This window comes from Ceratosolen solmsi, unplaced genomic scaffold, assembly GCF_000503995.2.
Source record: "Ceratosolen solmsi marchali unplaced genomic scaffold, CerSol_1.0 scaffold10, whole genome shotgun sequence".
Lineage (NCBI taxonomy): Eukaryota > Metazoa > Arthropoda > Insecta > Hymenoptera > Agaonidae > Ceratosolen > Ceratosolen solmsi.
This window is the reverse complement of record NW_011948412.1, coordinates 345922-372037: the sequence shown is the minus strand read 5'-3', so window position 1 is coordinate 372037 and position 26116 is coordinate 345922. Positions and strand designations below refer to the sequence as shown.

Below are 26116 nucleotides of genomic sequence, written 5' to 3'. Positions count from 1 at the left end.
ATTTTTCTATAAGAACATTCTTAAGAAAAAAATTAATTTAAATAATTTCATAATTTATAATATAATTGAGGAAAATTGAGAAAAAAATAATAATATTAAATTAGTATTAGTTCCACATAAAAATGTAATATGTAGAATATTGATTAATCTATAATTTAATATCTTAAAGTTAAATAGATTTTTTTTTTGTTAATTAAAAATTATTTTAGCTTAAATATTAAGCATATATATAAGATATATATTTTTAATTTATGTAAAATTGAAAATATATATTTTAATAAAATAATAATAATATAATAACTATAAAAGTTTAAATAAACAGTCAAATATATATTTAAGCATTGTTATTGATTGCAGCAATTTTACGCGGTAAACAAAGTGGGAGAGGTAAAGACACCTGCTTAGGTCGAAACATTGCGCGCCGAGGCATAAACACGATTCTACGAAATCGGGAAACTTCACTACTCAAATAGTCGAAATTACATTACAATTCCGAATAACAACGGTCGACGAACTCTCCAAGGCTAGATTCTAGTGACGTCACTCTAACAATCAGCATGACAAGAGTGATCCAGAATTCACCGGAATCGCAAGCCTGTGCTAGGATATTTAAGGAAGCGCGCTTGACGCTCTCGCTCTCTTACTAGTTCAATCATACATTCATCAAGATCGGAACGCCGTCCTACAGATCGACTCAGCTCAACGAAAGCCAAGCTCATTCGGCTATCCAACGCTGCACAAATCGACTCAAGTTCAACGAAAGCCAAGCTCATTGCCTACCAACGCTACTACACGGATCGACCTCAACACGTTCTTACGTGCTATTAATGCACTGAGGTCGACTCCACACACGTAAGCTATGCTATTACGCACGTTCTTACGGATCACTAACACACGGCTCCCATCAACTAAGTAAGCAGCAATACTAATAAGCGGCATACGGTACTAGGACTACTTCCACACGTCAAGCAGTATCGTGACACGGATATCCTCTATCCACTAAACCACACAGCGAGCATTTTGCTAGCGGCAACGGCATCATTACTGCTCCGCATCAGTAACGTGATACAGGCGCCCCCCACACAGGCCGCTCCAGACTTTGGCAGAGGCAAAGGCGGCATCATCGCTGACCCTTACAGCGCGAATCTCCCACTACCACTGAGAGTTCATAACTACGAGTAGGAGAATCAAGCACCAAGCCATCAAGAATACACTTACAGGATTCTTGTCGCTCATATTAATTGAAGAAACTCATCTATTCATCGCATCATACATTCAATTCTACATCAATAGACCACTGACTATTTATTATATTATTATATTCAATAAAGGGAAAAACTACATTCAAAGGCAGTGTTGAATTATTGTATTGTCCCTTCCAATTGCCAGCAAGCCTCCATCCACCATTTCAGGGAGGCTTTTAGTCTGATCCCAGGCAAGCATATATATGTATATGTATTGCATGGATTAGTTAATGAGATATTTGGTAAATATTTTTAAGGCATGAGCTTATACCCATTTCTATATAATTTATGTATATTTATTCCAGTGTTAGAGAAAAATTCGTGAAGAATTTAGGTTTATTTATTTTTCATCGAATAATTATTAAATTTATTATAAATATTTTAATCATTTTAAGATTTATATGTTTGAATCATTCAGTTATATTTAATTTTATTCAATTTTCATTAATTTATATTACATACTTAATTCTATCTGAATTGAATAAAAGACTTTCCTTGGCATATTATTTACATTACTTAATATGAAACAATTCAAATATATAAAAAATTAGATTGTAATAATGATAAACAATTTTAATTAACAAAAATTTTAATTTAATTATAAAAGTTTCTAGTGTTAAATGTGAGTCAATAATATAATAGAATTATAAATGCCAACGAGTGTAGTATTTGCATCTAAAAAAAATATTTATTCATTTTCGTTTTTCGACCAATTATTTATATTAAATTAGTAGCAGCAGATAGGAGAGCAATGAATATATTTATCTAAAAAATGTTTAATTTTGTATATAAATCTTAAAGTATTCACTTGTCAGTATTTTATCATTTTGTGAATTTACAGGCTATATATTGTAATATTTTATTAAATTCATCAATAAAATATTATTTGTTTATAAACTAAGTTATTAAGTTATTAAAAGAGATAAGATTTACGGTAAATACAGGTAATTTATCACGTCTTTTTAAGTAATCGATATAAAAGAATCAGCTTATTATATCATTGATATTGCAGTAAATATAATGCTTACGTATTAAATTTAATTTGAAATAGGATAATCTTATATTATTGAATTTGTTAATTTATGATAAATGGTAACGTAAAGTTAGTATTACGTAGAAAAATTGATGTTACTATTAATAATTTATCTATAGTAATATTTTCGAAAATAGTAAATTAATCATTTATTTTATATTATATATATAAAAAAATTGAAATATATATACATATACAGAAATAAAAATAAAAAAGGAAAAAAATTACTATTATAAACCGTTTGAAGTAAATTCAGTTTAAGTAAAATATGATAAAATATGATAGGAGTAAAATATAATATTTATGAAATACATCTGTCAAGAAAGCTGTACATAAAACCAAAAAGTCAACAATGTGGGTTCTCAACTATCAGGTGATGATTTTCCCCAAATATTTTTTCAGAAACTATTAAAATAATAGTTCAAAAGACCAAATCTTTTGTGTAGCATGAATAGAAAGTTAATCTACATTATTCTAATTGTGATGAGTGTTTCATGTAAATGTATGTGAAAATATTCTCTTATTTCAAAATTTTTTTGTGTATATTACTCTATACACATTTTCAAATTCATCTTTATATATTCGATGATCTTCTTTCAAAGTATTAGAAGTTATTTAGAAAATTCTTAATTAATGATTTCGTTTAGTTAAGAAATACTATAAAATTTTTAGAACTTGTAATTCAAATTAAAGAAAATTTATAATTAATATTTAAAGAATACATTAATTTAAATAAATTATAAAAAAATAATCTAAATCCATGACTTTTCATTATAAATGTTATTAATTTATATTAATTTGAAATAAGAAAAGAGGTAAGAAAGAGAAAGATAGGATAGTAAGAAAAAAAATTTAATAAAGATAAAGTAAACAAAAGATGTAACGATAAAGTATAAAAGTAGTTAATAAATTCATCGTTAAATATGACGTCAAAAAATTAAATATGAAATTTACAACAATTTGTATATATGTGTATATATGCATATAAATATGCATATACGTATATATTATTAATATTATCAAAAACAGACGAATAGAGTCAATTTTTAGTAAAATACACTTACATAATAATGCACAGCATAAATAAAAATAATACATTTTATTAAAATTAATTATACAGAAATAATATTATAGGAAAAGCATAATATATTATAAGTAAAATACTTTAATAAACCTTTCACGAAAATTTCTTTTTAATAAAAGTAATTTTTTTAATTTTTCAATAATACATGTTTTTAATATATATTAAATATAGGAAATTAATAAATAAAACTACAATAGTACTGTAACTAATTTTCAAAATACAACATTTTATTGATAGAAATCTGTTAATTGTTTAGATTTAATAGAAAGGTATTATAATAATTAAATACATAATTTTTAGTTAAATATATTCATTTTATATAAATATATTATATGTTTTATATAATTAATTTTTATTATTGCCTTGATGGTAGATTTTTATAAAAAAATATAGAATTAAAGCGTAATTAAAATAATTGTTCGCACAATGTAAAAGACAAATATAAAGTATCCCAAAAATATTTCAGAGATACTTTTTTTACTTAATTAATGTATTCATTATAATTTCATAAGGGCATCGATAAATTATGTAGGGATACTTGTAATTGTATTTGGATTAGCAGTAGAATAATACTGTATGAACCCACATACACACACATATCTATGTCTTTTATAAATTTACAAATCTATCTTATCTTTGATAATTTATTTTAAAATGAACCGATTAATGAAATTATGTCAATTTGTAAAAGGTAATAGAGGTGATAACATTTCTATTCAAAATTATTCAAAATTATTTGTACGATTATCAACCTAACAATATTATAAATCTTTTTTACTTGAATAGACGGTAAAAAGTAAAGGTAAATTTTCAACATTTTTGAAAAATCTTTATAAACAAATGTTCAGTAAATCTCGGAAAACTTACCTTCACCACTAGGTGGATTTGTTAGAAAACTTTAATATGATAACAATTAATAACAAACATTACGTTTAAGCATGCTATTTTTAATAGCCTATATGCTATGTTCATCTTACATTTATGCTACTCTTGTAATATAAAAGTACTAGATCTGTTCATATTCCATTCATATTTTCACCTACCAAAAGTATTATATTTGTTTTGACTCTTATTCTAACCATATTTCGTTCGATATTTAAGTTTTAGCTTATTTAAAATACAATATGGCAAAAAATAATTAACGTGCTTATTTTATTTATCCATTAATTGAAATAAATTTGATCGAAGATAATAAAGAATACGATATTTATTTATTTATTTTATATCTTTATTTATATTTGCAAGGTGATGCATATGATTGTTCTTTATTTAAAATTAGTATCTACAAAATATGTGTTTATTTGTATTATATAATTAATGCCTAAATCATTTCAACTGATAATCTGTTAATATATTTCGAATACTATTGAGTTAAATTCAAATGAAAGATTTGCATTTAAGTTTACATTATTCAATTTCTTTTTTCAAGTTCACTTAAATCGATTATACATTGACATTATAAATATAAAAAATAAATATGTTAGAAAAAAAGCAGAGTCTTAAAGCAATTAATAATCTGTATGATATTATAATATGAAAAATATTTGGAAAAGATTTGAAAGGATTTTCTGAACACCATGTAGATAAATGAAATTTAATTGAAAAGATGAAACAACTGCATTACGACGTCTGAACATAGATATTTGTACATCTATTTTATAGATTATATGAATAATGAAGTTGAAAATGTATAATATTAAAAATACAAAGTACAAGATAAGATTATTTTTAAATCACAGATTTAAGATAATGTAGTTACAATCACTGCATTTTTAACGAAGATTGTAGGTATAAGTTAGTATCTTTTCTACTCTAAATATATTTTAATTTTCGATTCATTTCTGCTATGAGTATTTAAATAAAAATAATTCCAAACACATGCGCAATAATTACTTATTATTAAAAATAAAGAATACAAGAATATTAATATTATAATAATAAAACAACTTGAACATAAATTGATACATAAACTCATACTATTATCATATGTTTATAAATGTATACGATTATGTATCTTCTTCAAATTTCTATGGCAATGACGTAGTACTTTTGTATACAAATTTTATGGAAGTAAACATGCCTGTAAAGTACTCTGTAAGTATAAATATAAGAATTATAATATTGAAATAATAATAATAAATGGAGTCATTTATTACTAATTAACTATAAAAATGTATTAAAAAATATATCCTAAATAGAAACTAGGTACGCACCATTGATTTACAGAAGTATAAGAACATGAGTTAGATTTGCAAGAAGTGTAATATAAATTAGTGAATATAATTTATACTAATGTATTAAGCATCATTTTCATATCAAATGTATTATATATTTCAAAATTTAATTGTTTTTCAATTGAAATTTTATCTATTATATTTATTTATTTAAATGTATTATTTTATACATTTTATATATTTTTTACTGGTATTTAATAATTATTGAAATTTTATATAAAAATAATAAGTAATCGAATGAATTTAGGTAAGTTTAATCATAATTATAATTATAATATTAATGATGATGTTTTTCTTATAAATTTTATTATATATGTATATTATGAATTTACATTTTAAGTTTAACCATATAAAAATTAATGTACTTATAATAAAACACGATGACTAACGATTATATCATCGTTATGTAAATATAATATTTTATGTATGATAAATATTTTCACAGATTTATAAGGCTGAAAAAACTTTTCTAAAAGCAATGTGCTTGTTTATGTATGCACATTGAAGCTTTTAAGTAGAGTAGAGCGTAGTTGTATCTATGCAATTATTTTTCTTTTATTTTGTATCTGATAACATGCATACAAACCAATGAAGACAATGAGAAAAGAATAAACTTTAGAAAAGAAGCTAGTAAAAGTTTCAGAGCGAGCAAAAATTTGTGCACTAAAAAGTGTTTTTTTATTAGTCGAATATAACCAGAATCAGTAAAGGTCAACATTTGCTCAAGAGAATTTGATTTTTTAATTTTCATAATACCTTTTTTAACTAAAATCTATTTACAAGAGAATAATATAATGTATTATTTTAATACATCTGAATGAGTCTGAATCTAATGAATCTGAATTTTAGAGCCATTTTACTTGTGTTTAATTAATTTTGAAGAATAATTCTAATATTAAACTAATATGTTGTATTCAACAAGCCTAAATATCTATAGCAATCGTTGATTGTAAGCTCAGGAAAAATCTTCATTCTTTTCAATTTTAATTTTAATGCATATGCTTTCACATAAAAGAATGCAGAATGCCTCGAGACGATCGAAATTTACTGTTTGGTAATGACTGACGTCAGAAGCGCCCTCGTGCATTGTAGGCGCGAAAATCGATAATTCGCATACACGCATGCTATGTATAAAAAGCCTATTAGCGTAGACGCGCTTACACACACACACACCCATCCACACCCACACATGCGTATTCACACATATACTGCCACACATCCACTCGCAGGCACGCAGGCACGCACGTATACATACACTAATTATATATTTCTTATATATCGGCGTGCATTCATGTATGTGAGCATACGTATATAAATAAATATATATATATATATATATATATATATATATGTATATACATGCATCAGTGAACCTGCGAGTACACAGAGCTCTGTATACTAAATGATCGATATATTGTTTGATTTGTTACTACTGATGTATAGACTAGTCTGCCTCAATGCAATTTCTGACTACTTAAAATTCAGTGTGATTTAAGAACCCACCGTCGTTTTTGTTGTCGTAATCCTGTCGCCCCTATTACTCCTCATGTTGGTATAGTCGGTAAGACCGGCATACTTTTTGTCTTTCACAGAAAGTTATCGTTTTGTCTCAAGCTTTCTCTGACTTTTACGTTTTCGCATGCTGTACTAAAAGGCTAAAGTAGACTTGCTCATCAGTTTGCGACGCACAAGGGGCCCACGGCACAAAATACCTACAAGCTAATACACAAAAATAAACAGCTAAACCAACGTTCAGACGCAGACTGAGATATATACGAGAATATAGTGAGTGACCCCGCTAGTGTTCACTTAAAGTGGTGCGCATGCACCCTCGTACACACGATTGCTTGCATGTATATGATAGAAAAACGAGAATTGTAAGATTGAGCATGCGCCAATATATACACCCTTATGTCTTTTTAATCATAGGTCGACTTTGCAAATATAAAATCTACTAGCCTGCTACTTAACATTATGACTCTTAATTTTCTTTGTTTTTTATTTCCATTATTTCTGTCTCATTTTGTATCACTCTTATTTTTTTATTTTTTAACTTAACTTATTTATTTGTTTTATTGTCGTAAAAGGATTATTATGACATGTATATTTTAATAAAACATAATATTTTTCGTATTATCTATTTTATATGGTTTCTTTGTTTATTAGTTCTTTATTTTAAACTTACTTAACCTAAAAAGCTCTTAGAATTAATTTTGTAATAAATTGAAGTCATTTTTCTTTGTGATTTATCATTATTTATTAGTTATTTCATAGTTATTTTATCAATTGAAATTTTATAGTTATATGATACAAATAGAAATTGAGATAAAACTTATAAAAAATATAAAATAACATTAACAAAAGATAGCTTTCCATGGCGCATTAATATTTTAATAAACTATGTATTATTGATTGAATAAGTGTATAAAATCTTTAAATAATTTCATTTAAAAACAAAAACTAATACCGATTCCACAATTTAACGAATCCGTTTACAAAATTAGGATCAACGAAACTGTTATTTTTTAAAAGTTTTATTCTCGAATTTTTATAATAGTTTCAATAATTTTTACATATATATTTATATATATATATATATCATAAAAAATTGTCTATGATTGACAGAAGATTAAAAAGTTTACTAAAAAATTAAAACTTGGAATGTAATTATTAAGTAATAATTGTATAAAAAAATTTCATTTTTGAAGCTATTTCAAATTTGTACTTAAAAAATACTTCAAATTTAAATGTTAACATTGAAATATTTAAATGTTCATTAATAAAAGATAATAATGTAAGAATAGAATAACTTATCAAAAAATGGATAAACTTACCTATACAAGTGCACAATATCATGTAAACATGTGAGTACGACCATGTTTTTTTTATTTTTATGTAGTTACTATATTAAGTACATAAACCATAAATATTGCTATATAACTAAATATTCTATTAATCGCAGAAATTATTCAGAATATTATTTAATAGCTAAGAAAATATTTTTTATTCAAACTATTTTATAAAGTTTTCTTATTATTTAATAAAGTCTGTATTTTTTAAAATTAAATAATAATTCTCAATATTAAAATAAGTCTGTAAATTTTAAATAACAAGCTTTTATTAGCAATAATATTCTATATATTGTACTTTTTATATAACTTATTGTAACTTAGCGTAGACTTATATTGTAAAACAGCATTTATGTTGTACTTATTTATGAAATGTTTTTCATTAAATATTCGAAAAATTCTATAAATTATTATATCCTATCCAATAGTATATACAAATGGAATGTTATATTCTATATTTTCTATCAATATTTAACTTCGCATTATAAAATTATGATAATATTAATACATTATTAATAAATAGTTTGTATTTATTAATAATACTTTTAATAATACCATTATATAATTTTTAATTAATTGTAGGTAAAGTTGTTTCTTATAAATATATATCATTATAATAAATGTATGCAGATTATAATATAATATTGAATACGTATAACATAAATTATTAAATACTAATTTCAGGAAAAAAATAGTATTAAATTATGTTAGTTTTTTCATATTTAAAATTTTAATTTATTAATTAATATTATTATTAATATAATAATAATTATATATTAATAATAATTATATTAATATAATAATTAATTATTAATTAATAAGAAGTAAAAACAGAAATAAAAATAAATTTGAACGAAAAAATTTATTTGATACATAAAATGTACGTGTTCATTTATTAAATATTTATAGTTTTTATTAATAAACATTCAATACTAAATACAGAATAACTTAAAATTATATAAAAATTTTGGCTGGAAGAGTTTTGTCTTTCTGTGTATTTAAAATAATACAAGTATATTAATAAATGAAGCTGAATTTACTAGTTTTTAATTGAATTAATTAATGTTAATTAGTATAAAAAACATGCCTTAATACAATTTTTATTTAAATCTACCTTTCATATCGTTTATTAGACTATAATTTAATAATTTATAGTATAAGAATATATAAATAACAGATAAATAATTTTGAATAAGTATATATTCATATTAATAAAATTAACCAATATTATAACAAAGAATTCTGAATATTATAATTATTTTTTCAAAAGAATACCCATATATTATTTTGTGTAAATAAATATGAAAAATTTAATTTTGTAATAAACGTACCAATTAATTAACTTGTATATTAGATTTGACTGAAAAATTACGAAATTTTTAAATAGCAAAACATAAAATTAAGAATGAAAAAATTAGAAACAAACAAAAACAGCACTCGAAACCTCTTTATGGTTTGTATATTACATTATCAAACTAATAATTATGAATCATAAAAGAAGTTTCTAAAGTTTTATATAATAAATAATATCTGAATTATTTGTTTATATTTATTATTTTTTAAATCTACATGTTTTATTTTCACATGTTTACTTTTTAAAAGTATTGAACTACCAAAATGATTGAAATATTGATAGCTGTATATTCTGTTTATAAAGTTTTTTTTGTTATATATCAATAAAATATTCTGCTAAGTTTCGTATAAAATTTTATCTATAAATTTAACTTTGGGAACTTTTATACAATTAAAATAAATTTATAATACATAAATATGCTAATAATTTAATTTATAAATTTTACATATTATAATTGAACTTGAAATCTAGAAAATGTTAGATTGATCTAACTTGTGAATTACTACGTGATAAAACACTTTTTATATGTAATATTTATTTACTTTATTCAATTACAACATTTTATTATAAATTTATAAATTTCAAGTTTATAAGCTCTTAATAAATAATTAATATATCTTAATATATAATTGGTAATAATATAATATTTTAGTTTTTATAAAATTAATATTTAATTACTAATTGTTATTCTGTGAAAGAGTTCCATATATATAAAAAATTTATAGATCTCTGTATAAAATAATATGAATTCAACACTTTACATAAAAATTTTTTAATCTTTCCTAAACTCATAATCCCAATTATAATAAATGTATTAAATTAAACAGTAAAAACAATTTTATTAAATTAAATTCAATTAAATTAAAAACAATTATCACATAAAAAAAAATAATTTTTATATAAACCGAATCCCAAATAATTCATATTAATAAACATTAATATTAAAATTCTTAGTAATTTTTTTAACCTATTTTTTATTCTATTTTTTATCCAATTCTGATCATTATTCATGTTATTGATTCAATACTGATCATTATTCATATGTAAATATTGATAAATCGATCATATTTATAATTAAAATGTGAATGTGTATATGTTTAAAAAATAATACCTTCAAAATATTGATTTGCTATATAGTTTCTACTTGAGAATCATAAAATATACTAATTAATTTTAGATACTAATAATATACATACTTATTTATAAATAGCATAAATTCTTAAAGATTAGCGTTTACTTATAATATTCTCAGTTATTATAAATAGCATATATTCTTAAAGATTGGCATGTACATATAATATTCTAACTCAAATAAATGATAGATATTTATTTAATGCAGTAAAATTGAGTACACACTAACATAAAAATTATTTTTATAAAATGTTCTTAGATAAGTTTTTTAAAAGTTTTTTATTCTCTATTTTCATTGCCTGCATCATTATTGACGTTTGCTAACAAGTCAGTTATCTTATCATAGACAGAATATTCATTATATAAATATTTTTTTTTTATTGATGAAATATTTCAATATTTTAATAAAAGTATAACACTGAAACTATGTTAATTACAAACATTATTATTGATAGTATATTTCACTATTAATTAATTTAATACTGATTAGTATAATAAATTTGTATTCGTTAATATTATGATATAAATTGTGAATATAATAACCATCTAATAAAGAATTGAATTAATAGCATTGCTTAATTAATTTAATGAAAAAAAATTTTATATAATTGACTTTTAATATAAATTTTTATTGAACAGCAAATTTAGATAATCTATGAACAATTTTTGTTTTTTTTATTTTACAAATAATATTCTATTTTTCAGAAAGAAACATGTATAGTTAAACATGAATCTATAATAACTTTTGCTGTAGAACTTACAATTTATATTATTAAGTGATAAAAATATCGTATTTATGAATGAAATTGTATAAATATTTTTTAATTTATTAATAAATGGATTATATATTTTATAAAAATGATTTCTATTTTTTAATATAAACGCATTTCTTCTGAAATTATTAAAATGATTATTTATTTAAAATATTTTTATTTGGAATTTTATTGAATGTATATTATATGTACCTTAAAAATTTATTATCAAAGATTAAATATTAATAAAGTTAAATTCTTTTCCTTTTTATACAAAAAACTTCTTTAATAAAAGATTTAACATTTAATTTAAATAAATAATGATATCTGTAATTCCTACATTTTAATTTTAATTTTAATTTTTACTTTAATGTTAGCATTAATTTTTACTTCAATTGTAATTTTAATAAGATAAAACAGTAGTAATGGAATAATAATTTTCACATTGTCATAAACTGCGAAGAGCTATGGATATATTTTTAGCAGGATTATCTAATCTTTATAATCTTCTCTCATCGACATCGTTTGTATTAACAATAAGAAATGGGCATGCTAGAATTGAATTAATTATTCAAATATCACATAAAAAAATTCATGACAAAATCATTTAACTTGTTTATTTATTCTGTATTAAGAAACATTAGGAAGTTCAATATAATATTACCTATTTTGTTACTTTGATTTATATTATTGCCATTCATATATTATTATTTAATTTATATTAACAACATGCAAGTGTGTTCTTATTAATTTACAAAATTTTGATCAAAATTTTGAGTTTAATGAATTATAACGCCTCAGTTTTCAGCGTTCAGATAGAATTTAATCAAATAAATTATTAAAAAACATAATGAATTTATAGAAAATTTGTCAACAACAAATTTCAAATAAAAATTTGTTTCCTTATTTCATTTATTGAAAGATAGTTTTAAATGTTAAGCTTATTTGAAGATCTATAATTTACTATATTTTACTTCGAATTAAGTTGCTTCGAATTGAGAGTAATTGACAACAATAACCCACGAGGACCAATATGTTTTGAACGTTTTGCAAATAACTCTGAATCGAACACTATTGAATTATCTACAAAAATCAGTACATCTATCAAAAAATAATGTTAGACCGTCGAGGCATAATAAATATAACTATGAATTCCTAGAAATTGGTCAGTTATGATAGTTTAAATTTGAAGTAATTAATTTGAAGTATTAGTTAGTATTAGTTTAAAGTTTCAAATAAAGTTAATAAAACTAAGTTGCATATAAAATCTATCATTCAAAATTCTCTGCTGACTAATACATCTTAAAATTAAAAACTGATTTAATATTCATTTAATATTATGATCATCTCTTTGGAAAAATGGATTATGTTAACATGTTACTTTGTTATCTGTTCTTTTTAATTCTTTTTTTCATTTTTAATCCTTTTCTTAAGATCATTTTATTTAGACATATTAAATTATAGTGTTTCAACTTATTAAACAAAATTTCGAATATTAAATTGTTAATCTAAACATTTGCTTATAAAGAAGTGAATGGTTACATTAAATTAAAATTAAAAAATAATGTGATATTGTTTGAAAGATTTTAATAATAGAATGATAATAGAATAGTTTGATAATTTTTTAATTATTACTTTAAACTTTTCATGTTTTATTTTATATCTTTATATAAAAAAATGTTTTAAAATTAATACGCAATACAAATGTTTTTGCATTGATAAAATATAAATTTTATAATGTTGTCATTTATGCTATTGTTCTGCTTCAACTTAACGCCAAAAGAAACCGATGAATAGAGTCATAAAAATGAATGTTAAAGCAAATATACTTTCAATTTTTATCTAATGAAAATTGCTCAAATAATTGAAAAAGAAGAAAAGGCTTGATTTAATAGTTAAATTTATGTCATAAAATATATCGACACGTTATTTTTCAGCATTTATTAAAACACATGTTTTATAAGTATCCCAAGGGATATCTTTATTCTAGTAGTTATATATGGCTTATATTTATATATAATTAAGTATAGTAATTAATATAATTTTTAATCGATTATTGTGGAATAATTAAATATTGTTAGTTTACATATTTTTAATTAATTTTCTTTAATTACAAGCATACATAATTAATATAATACAGTTATATTATATATTCAAAAAGGCTTTCTTAAATCAAAACTAATTATACTAATATATGTATAAAAAAATAAAGCATGAGTAAGATAAACTAAAATTATTAATCGTTATAGAACGAACTTCATGAAAGTAACTATATAAGTATATAAAAATTTATAAACTGAAACTAAAATGAAATATCAGTTGATCTTGTATTCGGTTGCTCAGGGAAATCTAATTCTATCTAAATCTAAAAAGAATTCTCGTTAAGTGAATTGTTCAAAACAACTATAGTAGTATTGGCATTAGCACGTGTGTAATAAAACTGAAAGGAGTAACAGAGGAGATTAAGAGAATCTGGGACCCTGGCAAAGGAAAACAATGAAGTAAGATTACTTTGTGGAAAGAAAAGCTGGATACAGCATTTTGATATACTGTTCTTTTAGCTTCTATAGAGAGATGAAAATTGTATGAAAGAGAGAGAGAGAGAAAGAGAGAAATATAGACAAAAATAAGGAGACAACAATGCACATAAGAAGTAAAAGTGTAGGATATACTACAGTGTGGGTAAACCAACCGAATGTACGTACGTGTATAGCAACAACACTTGGAGTTTACGGTACACTGCCCCTAAGCAAACTGACGTTACCTACCCTTGCTGATCGATGAGGCGCTTGCGCTTTCGTATACTGCTATATTTTTAGGCATTGTGTATGTAACAACCCACTGGTGCTCCATATTCCACCACGATCTAACAAATGTCAAAACTTGATAATATAGAAGTTTTCTAAAATACTTTTTAAGTTTTCATATTTTGAATATGCACTAATAATATAGGTTCCATAATATTTGTATGTATTAAATATCATTTATTAAAGTAATTTAATAAAATATTCATATTAATTAAGTTATTAATGTTTTTTATTTTTCATTGTTTCATCAGTGAGACATAATTCAATATACTGTTTTAAAACTTCAATCTGAATAAAATTAGTTTGAATATAAAAATGACTATAAGAATTAAATTTGATTAATTTGACGATTTACAATAAAATATAATACACTAAAATATATTAAATATATATTAGTATTATTGCTTTGTATAATATATAGATTTAAAATATATATTATTGAATATTTTTACTTTTATTAAAATGTTCATATTTTTCTTTCAATTTAAGTAAAAAAAAAAAGCTTTTAATTACTTTATTATTGTATTGAAGATTATTTATATATTCTCTGAAAATACACTTAAAATTTCTTTTATGGTAATTCAAATTTCAATAATGTCATAAAATTCTAAATTATACGTATATAGTTCAAAAAACTTAATTCACATATTTTGTTGTTTTTAAAATATGTAATGTATAAGTATTGTATTAATATTATTTGTTTTGTATAAAATATGATATATTCCTGTTTATATTTGTACTAATAAATTGTGCAAGTACATTATAGAATATTTAGTGTGCAAAACAAAATACTTTCATAATGTATGGTATCAACATTTTTATACTGATGATATTTTGTATTGTGTACTATTATTATTAAGAATTATTCAAACATAATAAAAAAAATTTATATAAAAAATTATATTTGATAATATTTCTTAAATTATTTATAAATACTTATAACATTACTATACACAATATCAGTATATTAATTGAATTAATAGTGCTATAACAAAATTATAATAATTAATCTCCAAAAAATATTTCTAAGCAGACTATCTTATATTCTAAAAAGGCTATGTTAAATACTGTATATAATAATATCTATTAATTATAGATATAAAATTAAACTTAAATATTAATAGTTTAAATTTATAAAGTATATAAGTCAATAATATTATTATTTTATATTAATATTTTATATTTATTATACATTGATAAAAGTTATTAATTATATTTTCAAGATATTAGAAGTTCCAAAAATCCATACTTAGAATTTAACATCTAAATTTTTTATAAACAAATTAAATTAGCTTATAATATTAGTATAAAGATAGTAAATATATTATTTAAAATAGCTTAAACCCATATGGACAATATGAATACCAGAAAATTTGCCAGTAGTTGAATTTTTTAGAGAATCGCCAATATATGAATTAACACAAATATTTATAGTTTCAAATCATTTATATAAAAAAAAATGAATTTAGATTAGCTTTAATTATAAATTATGTTTTATAATTTTATTTAAAATATTTATAGAACAGACTATATGATTCCAATAAAAAATATTAAATTTTATTTTTTCAATAACTGAATTTTGTATGACACTTTGTTTAAAAAATTAAAAATTGTTAAGTTAATTAATAGGAATTGACGAGACATCTCTTTTATAAACCATTTCGAAAAAAGATCCTTATTTATTATTTATTATCTATTATAATGATATCATTATTTTAAGTAATTATACATCGTAAATTAAAATGAAAATTTGATAATTATTCATGTACTTTTCATTTAGTAATTATTCATTTCATAATACATTAAAGATTGATTCCATTTTAAATTATATCAATTTATAATTGTTATTATTTGTTAAAATTAAATTAAAATTTTATATTACATGCATTTACTTGTATTTGGTAGATAATATATTAATATACTTATTAAAACTATCAGCTAACAATAAGTTTTGACTTTACAAAATAATAAATATTATTAATTTTCACGATTTCATTAAGATATGTAATCTGTTAATTCTTTTTATAAAAAAATCTATTGTATGCTTATAGAATATCTTTTATTACAGTATCCTTTCATAAATTTTTAATAAATTACATGAATCTCTTCATTAATACAAATATATTTTATCAAATTAATAATACTATTAATGAATATAACTTGAATTTTTAATTTACATATTTTTTAAATTTCATAGAGAAATTTTTTAAACATTATATTATTTAAAATAAATGATTCAAATAGTTAGTCAATTATCCAATTCCATTTTAGAAATATTAAAATATTGTCAATTACTTTTAAAATGTAAAAATTGTTTCTCGAAATTATTTATTAATATACATTCCACTTATTATAAATTATCTGTATTAAATAAGTAAATATTTTATAGTTATATTAAAATTCGGTATCAATAAAATCGGTATTTATAAAAAATATTGAAGCACATATCATTTTTATCAATGAATATAACTTATTTTATTTTAATGTTTAAAACAATTTAATTTTTACAATTCATCTAATTTATAAATGTGATATAATTGCTAATAAACTATTTTTAATATGCTTTAATACTTCGAACTATAAATTTAAGTATTAAATATAGTTCATTGTATAAATGTGCTTCTATTTAAAATAACTCTCTGAATTTCTGTTAAATCAAAATAATTATAAAATATTTTTAAAAATGTCAAAACTAATTTTAGGAGTCTTTTAAAATAACTTGTAATCTTCAGTTATATCAATATACAATCAACATTAATTATTCAAAGATAATTTTTTGGAATGTAAATCCTAGCATTACACAATCAACATTTGAATTAATTAAATATTTAGTAATTTTAATGTGATACAGTTCACGATCTTATAATAAAATTTTTTTTTAAGTATAATAAATTGATACATATATAACTTAAAATAAAATATAACTTTTCATTTCTATAGAATAAAAATTCATTTTTAGTAGACTCTTATTTTACATTTTTATATTTATAATATATAATTATCTTATATAATTTTTTGGAGTAAATTTCAAGTTAAAGAATTGAATTACTTGTTACAATTAATAAAATATTAATAATTAATTAAATTAAATCAATTTTGTATACGAATAATTTATCATGTTTAAATCTGTATTTTTAATTTAATTGATTATTATATACATATAAATTTGTTCATTGAAATTACAATTGAAATTTTTAGATGTTTATGTTCAATGAAGCTATTTAATTTAGTATTCATGTATATGAATAATTTTTCTATTTACATATCTTTGAAAAATAATAAAATCTTATTTATTTAAAAACTTATAATTTATAACACACACGTAATTTCAATTATTAGGAAACAAATGCACATCCTAATAATAGCAAAGCAATTATTTTTAATATTTTCATTATGAAAACACACACTCATGTGTGTGTGTGTGTGTGTGTGTGTGTGGGTGGGTGGGTGGGTGTGTGTGCATACACGCGAGCGCGGGAATGTGTATGCAAATGTATTTATTTTAATTAATAGTATAATGCTATTACATATATATTATATTACCCTGTTCTAATTAGTATAATTAAAGGTGAAAATTGTTTAAAATTTAGATATATTTAGATATATTTATGGATATGTTGGTTGAGTTCAATGAGCAACAATTTTGTTCCATTCAGTATGAAAAAGAAATTAAGCAAAACAGTATGTAAAAATTCCAAAAAAATTTTTGAAGAAGAATGTATTCCATATTTTTAATACAAGTTCAATATAAACACAAATTATAATAATTTAATATAATTATGAACTCATCAAAATAAAAAAACCATCTATATTTGTATATATATTTCTAAATGATTTTTTAAATATTTAAAAGTCTAAATTTTAAGGAATATCAAATATACTAATATTCAAAGTAATTGACTAAAAATGTAAATAAAATTACAATATAAATATATTTATATATAATTCAATATAATTCTAAAATATTAATAATAAGTGTGCCCAATTTTTAAATACATCTTTGACATATTATCTATGTAAAAATAAATAATTTTAAATTAAATAATATTGTAAAGTAAATGTAATGTTCAGATTTTTCCCTTATTATATATAGGTTAAATAAATATTTCTATCCCAATAGCTTTTGTTGTATTAGTATGTATTAGTATGTATAGAATGTATTAGTCAATGAATAATATTTAGAATTGTTTGAAAACGTATTCGAATTCACGTTCATTTTTGAAAGAAGATAAATAAAAGTGTAATTATTACATATAATTGAATTAACATTTAATCTTCTGAAGTGACAAGTAATAATCGAGATAAGAATTTTTATTTAATTAATTTGTCTAATCCGTAGTTTGATCATGTTTTACACACTATGAGGATATGTGAAAGACGTTATATATTACACAGATCTGGTTTTCCGCATAATAAAAAAGTTTTAATAATATATATCGATATTTACGTTCATGTCATACCTAACTCCATTCATATTTTAAGGATACTAAATAGCTGTATTAATAGAGACATACAAATAAAAATTTGGAATATAATAAAATATTTAACTTATATTATTAGATTCTAAAATTATCCTTAATTCATTTCTATCACAACAAAAATAGAAACAATGAAAAATTGGCAAAAACTATAAATAAATTAATGTTGCGATTGTTAGTTTTGAAATAATAATCGAAGAAAAGGAAATTATAAAAAATGTAATAAAATAAAAATTTTGAACATAAAAACGAAAAATTTGCTAGGAATATCATTAAAAAAAAAAAAAAAATATATATATATATATATATAAATACAATTTGAGAGAGAGAAAAAGAACAACAAATAGGAAAGAATTTTAAATAAAAGTTTTAATATATCATCCTGTCTCAAATGAAAAAATAAGAAAGACAAAGATACAAACAAATAATAAAAATGCAAATACAATAAATAAAATTATATATTGAGAAACAGATGCTCTTACTTTTACTCTATAAAAGACTTTCTTTACATTTTCACCTGCAATAGATACATAAGTCATGTGTAACACCGAATTAATTTCTAAAGAAAATTCCGACAATCAGTGATTGTTATTTCCATACGTAATTTCATCTGTTTTTGTAAATTTTGATGAATAACAATGATTTTTAATAATGATATTTTCATTATTTAAAAAAATCGATTAATACTTATAATTCTAGAAAAATGTATTTTATATACTTTTTAATATGATATAATTATTATTATATAATTTCATTAAAGTAACAAAATATTATCGTACTCAAAATTTTTATAATGAATTGTTAGCTAATGAAATTCCTTTTTTGGTTTTCTAATTGATCCAGTAATGATTTTATAATCAACTATTTAATCAATCGTATAAAACAAAAAATATGGTAGCAGATATAAAAAAATAATTTATATTAGAAAAGTAGACTGGAAATAAAGTTAATAACAAATTAATTCTTAATTAATAACGAAAATAATTATTTTATATTTTTATTTTGATAAAAAAAATTATTTTAAAATTTTTTCAACCATTTCTAGTATTTTAATACAAATACTAAAAATGAAAATAAAAAACCTATTTATTTTAAAATGATAGTTGAAAATCTTAAATACTTATGAAAACAATGAAGAAATACGAAACCAGTGGAAAATAAGCAAAGCCATCAAAATTTATTTACATACATGTAATATTTAATACATATGACTTATCAAAGTTTTTCAGTAGATGATTGTTCGATTTTAAAGGTTTAAATTATGGCTTGAACTACCAATTTAATAGTTCAGTGGATTAGTCTCTCGTCAGGTTAACTTCAAAGGAAATAATAAGTGAAAGGGCTGAAAAATATTATGTATTTTAGTAAAACAATGTTTATAAATTGTTAATAATTATGATAATATTACAATGTTGTGGAGAGAGAAGAGAGAACGACTGTATATCTTGAAGTTGAGGTTATGCTGATGTTGTAAATATCAGTAGGTGTAGTCAATCATGTTCATGAGGCAGCACGAGAAGATGGTGTTTGAATCAAGTATGTTTGATATATGGAATAACTATACTTGATATGGTGTAAGATGTTTAATGGAACTTGTGTCAATTATGTCATCAATTATGTCTTTAATTATTTATGGGGGCAGTAGAGAGACTAGTCACACACAAGAGTAATTAAGAGCCTTCGTGCTCTTGAAGGACTTAATGTAATGTATTTATAGTCGATTATTGTTGACAATGTGCTTGACGAATTGCGTCGCTTGTGTCGACTCTTATGGGCCTGTTCCCGGGTCGAAGCGTTGGTTCGAGAGAAAGACCGTAAGTTTGCCTGATCGGCTCGTGTGCGAGGTGTAACTAGCTTATTTATTAATAAAAAAAAATGTACATTGTGAGCTGCAGACAAGGTGTGTAAGTTTCTGCGTAATTGATGTTCCCTTTGATTACTATTCCAATTGGCTTCACTGTAAATCACTTCTAAATCTGCCAATTTCCTTTTAATAATGCACACATATATTATTTACTAGGCTGCCGAATTTATGGCTAAAAACACTGAGCGGCAATTACAGCTTAGTGAGCACGAAGCAGGATGACAATGAGCTCGCCACATGGGGAGCTGCCCTTAAATATACATGTAGCAGGATGCAATGCCGGCAACAGTGCCGCCACTTATCGCTATACCGAAAACTTCTTTGTGGCGTTAGAAAACGAAGCTTCTAGAAGTTTCGTAGGCTTTCTTCCTTTTTGTGATCTTATAGTATATTGGATTTCATGTCGTAAATCTTGCTCGGACTCGCTAAGTTTTGTTTATAAACATTCGCCCGAGTGCGCGTCCCGGTCCGGGCGCGCGTGCCGAGCGCCGTACAGCGCGTACGACCCACTTTTTCTTAAATTCGTGGAAACTGCGTCAATCCCGAACAAATATTGTCTAAACGAGTCAAATAATTTTTTTTTAATTAATCTAAAATTTTGATTGAATGATTTAGTTTTTTCATTTATTTAGGGAATAAAGGAAAAATTCTTAAGATTATAGATTATAATTTTGTATTAAAAATTATTATTAAACAATGAATTTTTAATCACTGCTTTGTCCTCTTAGGACATTTCTCAAATTATTTTTTAGCATTACACAAATAATTGTATTACCTTATTTATCATTAGCATAGCTTTGTTTTAAATATAATTTTTCATAAAAAATATAAATTCAATATATAAATATCATGAAAATCATTCAATTTGTTCTACATATACATTCATAAGCAACTAATTAATTAAAATTCATCTATATTTTTAATGCTTTTGATTTATTTATTATAATTATAATATTATTCATTAAAATAAATATTTTTTAAAATAAATAGACATACAAAAAAATCATAAGTTTAATATAAAGTTAAGTGCAATAGTTCTAACAATTCAATATTCATCACTTAGTTTAGATAGAAAAGATGTTAATTACTAATTACATATCTGAAAGTGAATTTTTTTCCATTTATTTAGAAAAATGAAACCTAACAATATAATCTTGTGTTATGATCTGTATTATTTCAGTCATTATTAAGTCAACATTTTACTTTAATAATAAGAACTTACACTAAGTATAACGTATTGAATGTTATAAAATTTTAGTTAGTGTCGAGGCCGCATTCAACCTCATTATTACAAATTTTTACATTTTTATTATTATATATTAGTCTGTTCATTGTAGGTTATGTTTATGAAAACATACTTTAAAATACCTTTATTTATATTTATAATTATATATATAGATAAATAACATTGAATATTAATATCAATATCAATTTTAATACTTATAATGATCTTTACATAGTTTCCTTTGATTTAATTATATATTCTATTCTTTTACTAATCATATCATAATTCTTTAATATTTTTTAAAAGAAAAAATATTCATCTTAAAAAGCCTCAAATAATTACGTAAATAGTTTGATGAATCTAAAAGTATACGGGAAAGGTTTTTTTTCATCAAAAGACTTCTAATAAATTATATTATCAAGCAATCAATATAAATAAAACGTTAGATAGATTGTTGTTATGAAGCTACTCTTTTAACTAATAATTAAAACAATACTTTTTTTATTATCTGTCTATAATTGCATTTTAATAACTTGAGTTCATTATTTCGATAGTTTAATTCGTCTTTTTAAATAATTATGACAATATAAGATTAAGCTATTACATGAAGCTTATGAAATTGTATAATAGAATTGAAAATGTTGATACTCGCAATAATGATAATGATGTATTAAATTGAATTTTTTTAATAGTTCATCCTATTGTAATAAGTTTCTTTGATTATTTTACGCTACACATAATTCTTTATATAAATTAATAGATTGGTAATTTTTTAAATAAAGGTGACTCATTTGAAAAAATAATATGCACACTTTAAGCATTTCTCTAGGCTCAACGCTTTTCCCCAAGGAGATATTATGCACGAAGAACATTTGAGATATGAGATGATAAATCACCTTGCACGCAATATTCCTCTCTATTCATTTCGACATCAAGTTCATTCAACGGAAAGGATACACATTTGGATTAATTATAGGCATGATAAAGCTATTATAATACCATAAGATTGTTGTGTACAAGAACTTACGCTCTATTTCTATACTTTTCATTTAGATCAAAGTATACAATGTTAGTTGGTTATTCACGGATGCATTTGCGTCTTACTTCATGTGAAGATGAGCTTTTAATAATAGTTATGGGACACGGAATAGCACTGATCCTTGGATAGATCTCCAACTCTAAGCGTTTTAAGTAAAGAGACACGAATAACTCTGGAAATCGCTTTTTCATAATGCGATTTCAACTATTTCGAAGCGCATGATGCATATTATAATTATAAATTATATTTATATAAATTATATTATATATTATATATTATATTATATAATATAAATTATAATTATAAATAACATTCAATAATCCTATCACGTACTCCTTCCAAGCCATATACTTAATTTCAAAACATTATTTATTTGTTCTCATTTTTTTTTTCACTAACATTTTCAGTGTTTAAATTCTTCCATTAATTGGCTTAAAATTTAGAAATAGAACACAATATTCTTTATATATTAGTTCACATCGTCATTGTATAAACATATCATTCGGTATAATAGAAAAACTTGAAAATTGATGATCTTACTTACTACTTTTAAAAGCAAATGACAGAATGAACATCAGCACATGAATACTCATATACTTTTTGATATTCAGCAAAAAAATTATTTAGAATGATTAAAAACTTTTGATATAAATTTTGTATACATTAAAGAGTAAATAAAAATAATATAATATAAATAAAAAGTTTTAATTTCAAATGAAATTCAAATATGATTTGATTGTCAATGACTTACTATTATTTACAATTTGAAATTGTATAGTAAATATAAATAGAGCACTATTGGTAATAGTTTAAGCAGTTGATTAATTATATATTTAAAATTTAATATTTTCATATTTTAATATTTTCAATATCATCATCAATAGTTAGTATTTAATTTAAAAACCTTGAAACAGAAAATTTAATAATTTTATAATAAGTTGTAAATATATATATATATGAAAAAATATGAAAAAAAACATAGACATGAAAAGATACTTATAAATTATCCATGAATACATAGGCGTGAATTTATAGTATAAAAAAATTTAAAGTTATAATCAAATTAATGTATATGCACATAGACTTGTTATTATCTGATTGGTAAGCTACTTTTACTTTAGCATTTCTTAAACTAAGTAATTTGAATGAAATTTACATAACATAAAATGCAAAATTAATCTATCAGACGCTTGTGTATAATCATGTATATATAAAACTATTTAAAAAAATTAAAATAACTTTTATGTATTTATATAATTTGAAAATTATAATATAATTTGATTATATTTTATGTATATTTATTTTGTGATCTCAAAACTATTTAGATATATGTTATGCAAGCTAAGTGGAAATGTTTGCCCGCTTATTTGAAACTAAAAAGTAAAAGTAGAAGTACATTAACCTACTTTAATAGAAATGAATATACAAGAATTTCAACATTAGGCTTCATTGCATAGAAATATATGCATTTGCATGTTTTACTAATTATACATGAGTACTTAAGAAGAAATACCTTTGAAATTCAAATATGGATTAACAATTTTACGATTATGTCACTTTAGTATCTGTTTCAACTTATAAATTTCCTTGTGTGCCTAAATTATAAATTATATTTTATTAATTTGAAATTCGTTACGCATATTCTCATACTTATATTTTTTTGCAGCGTTATCGCATAATAAGAATTTAATTAGAATGAAAATATAATCCAGTTATAATAAATAAATTTTTTAAAATTGTTTATTCACTATATATTATGAGGTTTGAATCATTTAGGGCTATTAACGATTCTAATTAATCTTTAAATTATGTTTAAAGTGTTTACATTTATTTAAACTAAATAAACAATATTAAATTGCTATTGCAATTGGTAGAAAACATCTAAATGTATGTTATAATTATTATATAATTATATTATTATTTATTATATAATTAGGTTTGTTCGAAAGTATAGTGATGTAATTCTTGGCTCGAACTGCCAATGCTTCAATAGCTTAGTTTGCCGCCCGCTCTAGCAAACGCTCGGGAAGGAGTGAGATGTAGGGGCTGTACAAGAGTCGTGAGAGTTGGTTAATTATATATTTATTATACAATTTATTACACAATTTACATATGGATGTTGTAGAATCTTCTTTAATCTTATATGAAGATACGATTTCTTGATCGGCTTCTTATATAGGAGGTGTCACTACACAAGATGCCTTGAAATCGTTGAATTAATGAAAATTGCACAGGTAAATAATTACTGTACACTTCTTTTTGGAGAGTGTGCGATAATCTTAATGGTTGTTTTATGCCGGTTCTGCCGCCGGCTGACAATAATTGAAGAGATAAAGTGTATTAACGTACTCACAGAGATGTCGTAGTTTAAAATCTGATTCAGCGGTGAGTTGGACACAATTGCACGCAGCAAAGCGACTGCGTGCGGCGTGATGCACTATTCTTGATCTGATCAGCCGGTGAGAGGGACACAAATTATGTGAACTCGAACTACCAATTCAATAGTTCAGTGGATTAGTCTTTCGGCAGGATAACTTCAAAGGAAATAATAATTGACAAGGCTGAAAAATATTATGCATTTAGTAAAAACAATGTTTATTATTTGTAAATGATTATAATAATATTGCACTTTAATGTAGAGAGAAATAATTCTATTGAAGTAGGGAGGGTGTATTCTTGTATTCTTGAATTATTGTAGATGCTATGGATTTACTGTGTCTTAAAGTAGAGGTAATGCTGATGTTGTAAATATTAGCTGGTGTAGTCAATCAATCATGCTTGTAAGATTGCATGAGAAGATGGTGTTTGAATCAAGTATGCTTGATAGATGGAATAACTACACCTGATAGAGTGAACGATGTTTTGATGGAAATTATTAAGTAATCAATTGTGTCTTTAATTATATAAGGGGAGCTGTAGAAGAACTAGTCACACGTAAGAGTGATTAATGGTAAGATGTCTAACTCTTGAAGGATGTAATAATTTGTATTTATAGTCTATTAGTCGATCTGTTGTTGTCCTT

General features: G+C 22.6%; 1 protein-coding gene across 3 annotated transcripts in view; it reads right to left on the bottom strand.

Moving 5' to 3' along the window:
- The window catches only part of LOC105365422 (Shaker cognate w), a 48683-nt gene that overhangs the window by 14597 nt on the left and 7970 nt on the right, over nucleotides 1-26116 (bottom strand). Inside the window, exon 1 of one of the 3 annotated variants that reach the window (XM_011504738.1) lies at nucleotides 14387-14427. The exons of 1 other annotated variant lie outside the window; for it this stretch is intronic. The gene's annotated coding sequence lies outside the window, so the exon portion shown is untranslated. Of the gene's footprint in view, nucleotides 1-7098; nucleotides 7398-14386; nucleotides 14428-26116 lie in introns of those variants that run through there. One more of the 3 variants, XM_011503963.1, reaches the window with a different exon arrangement.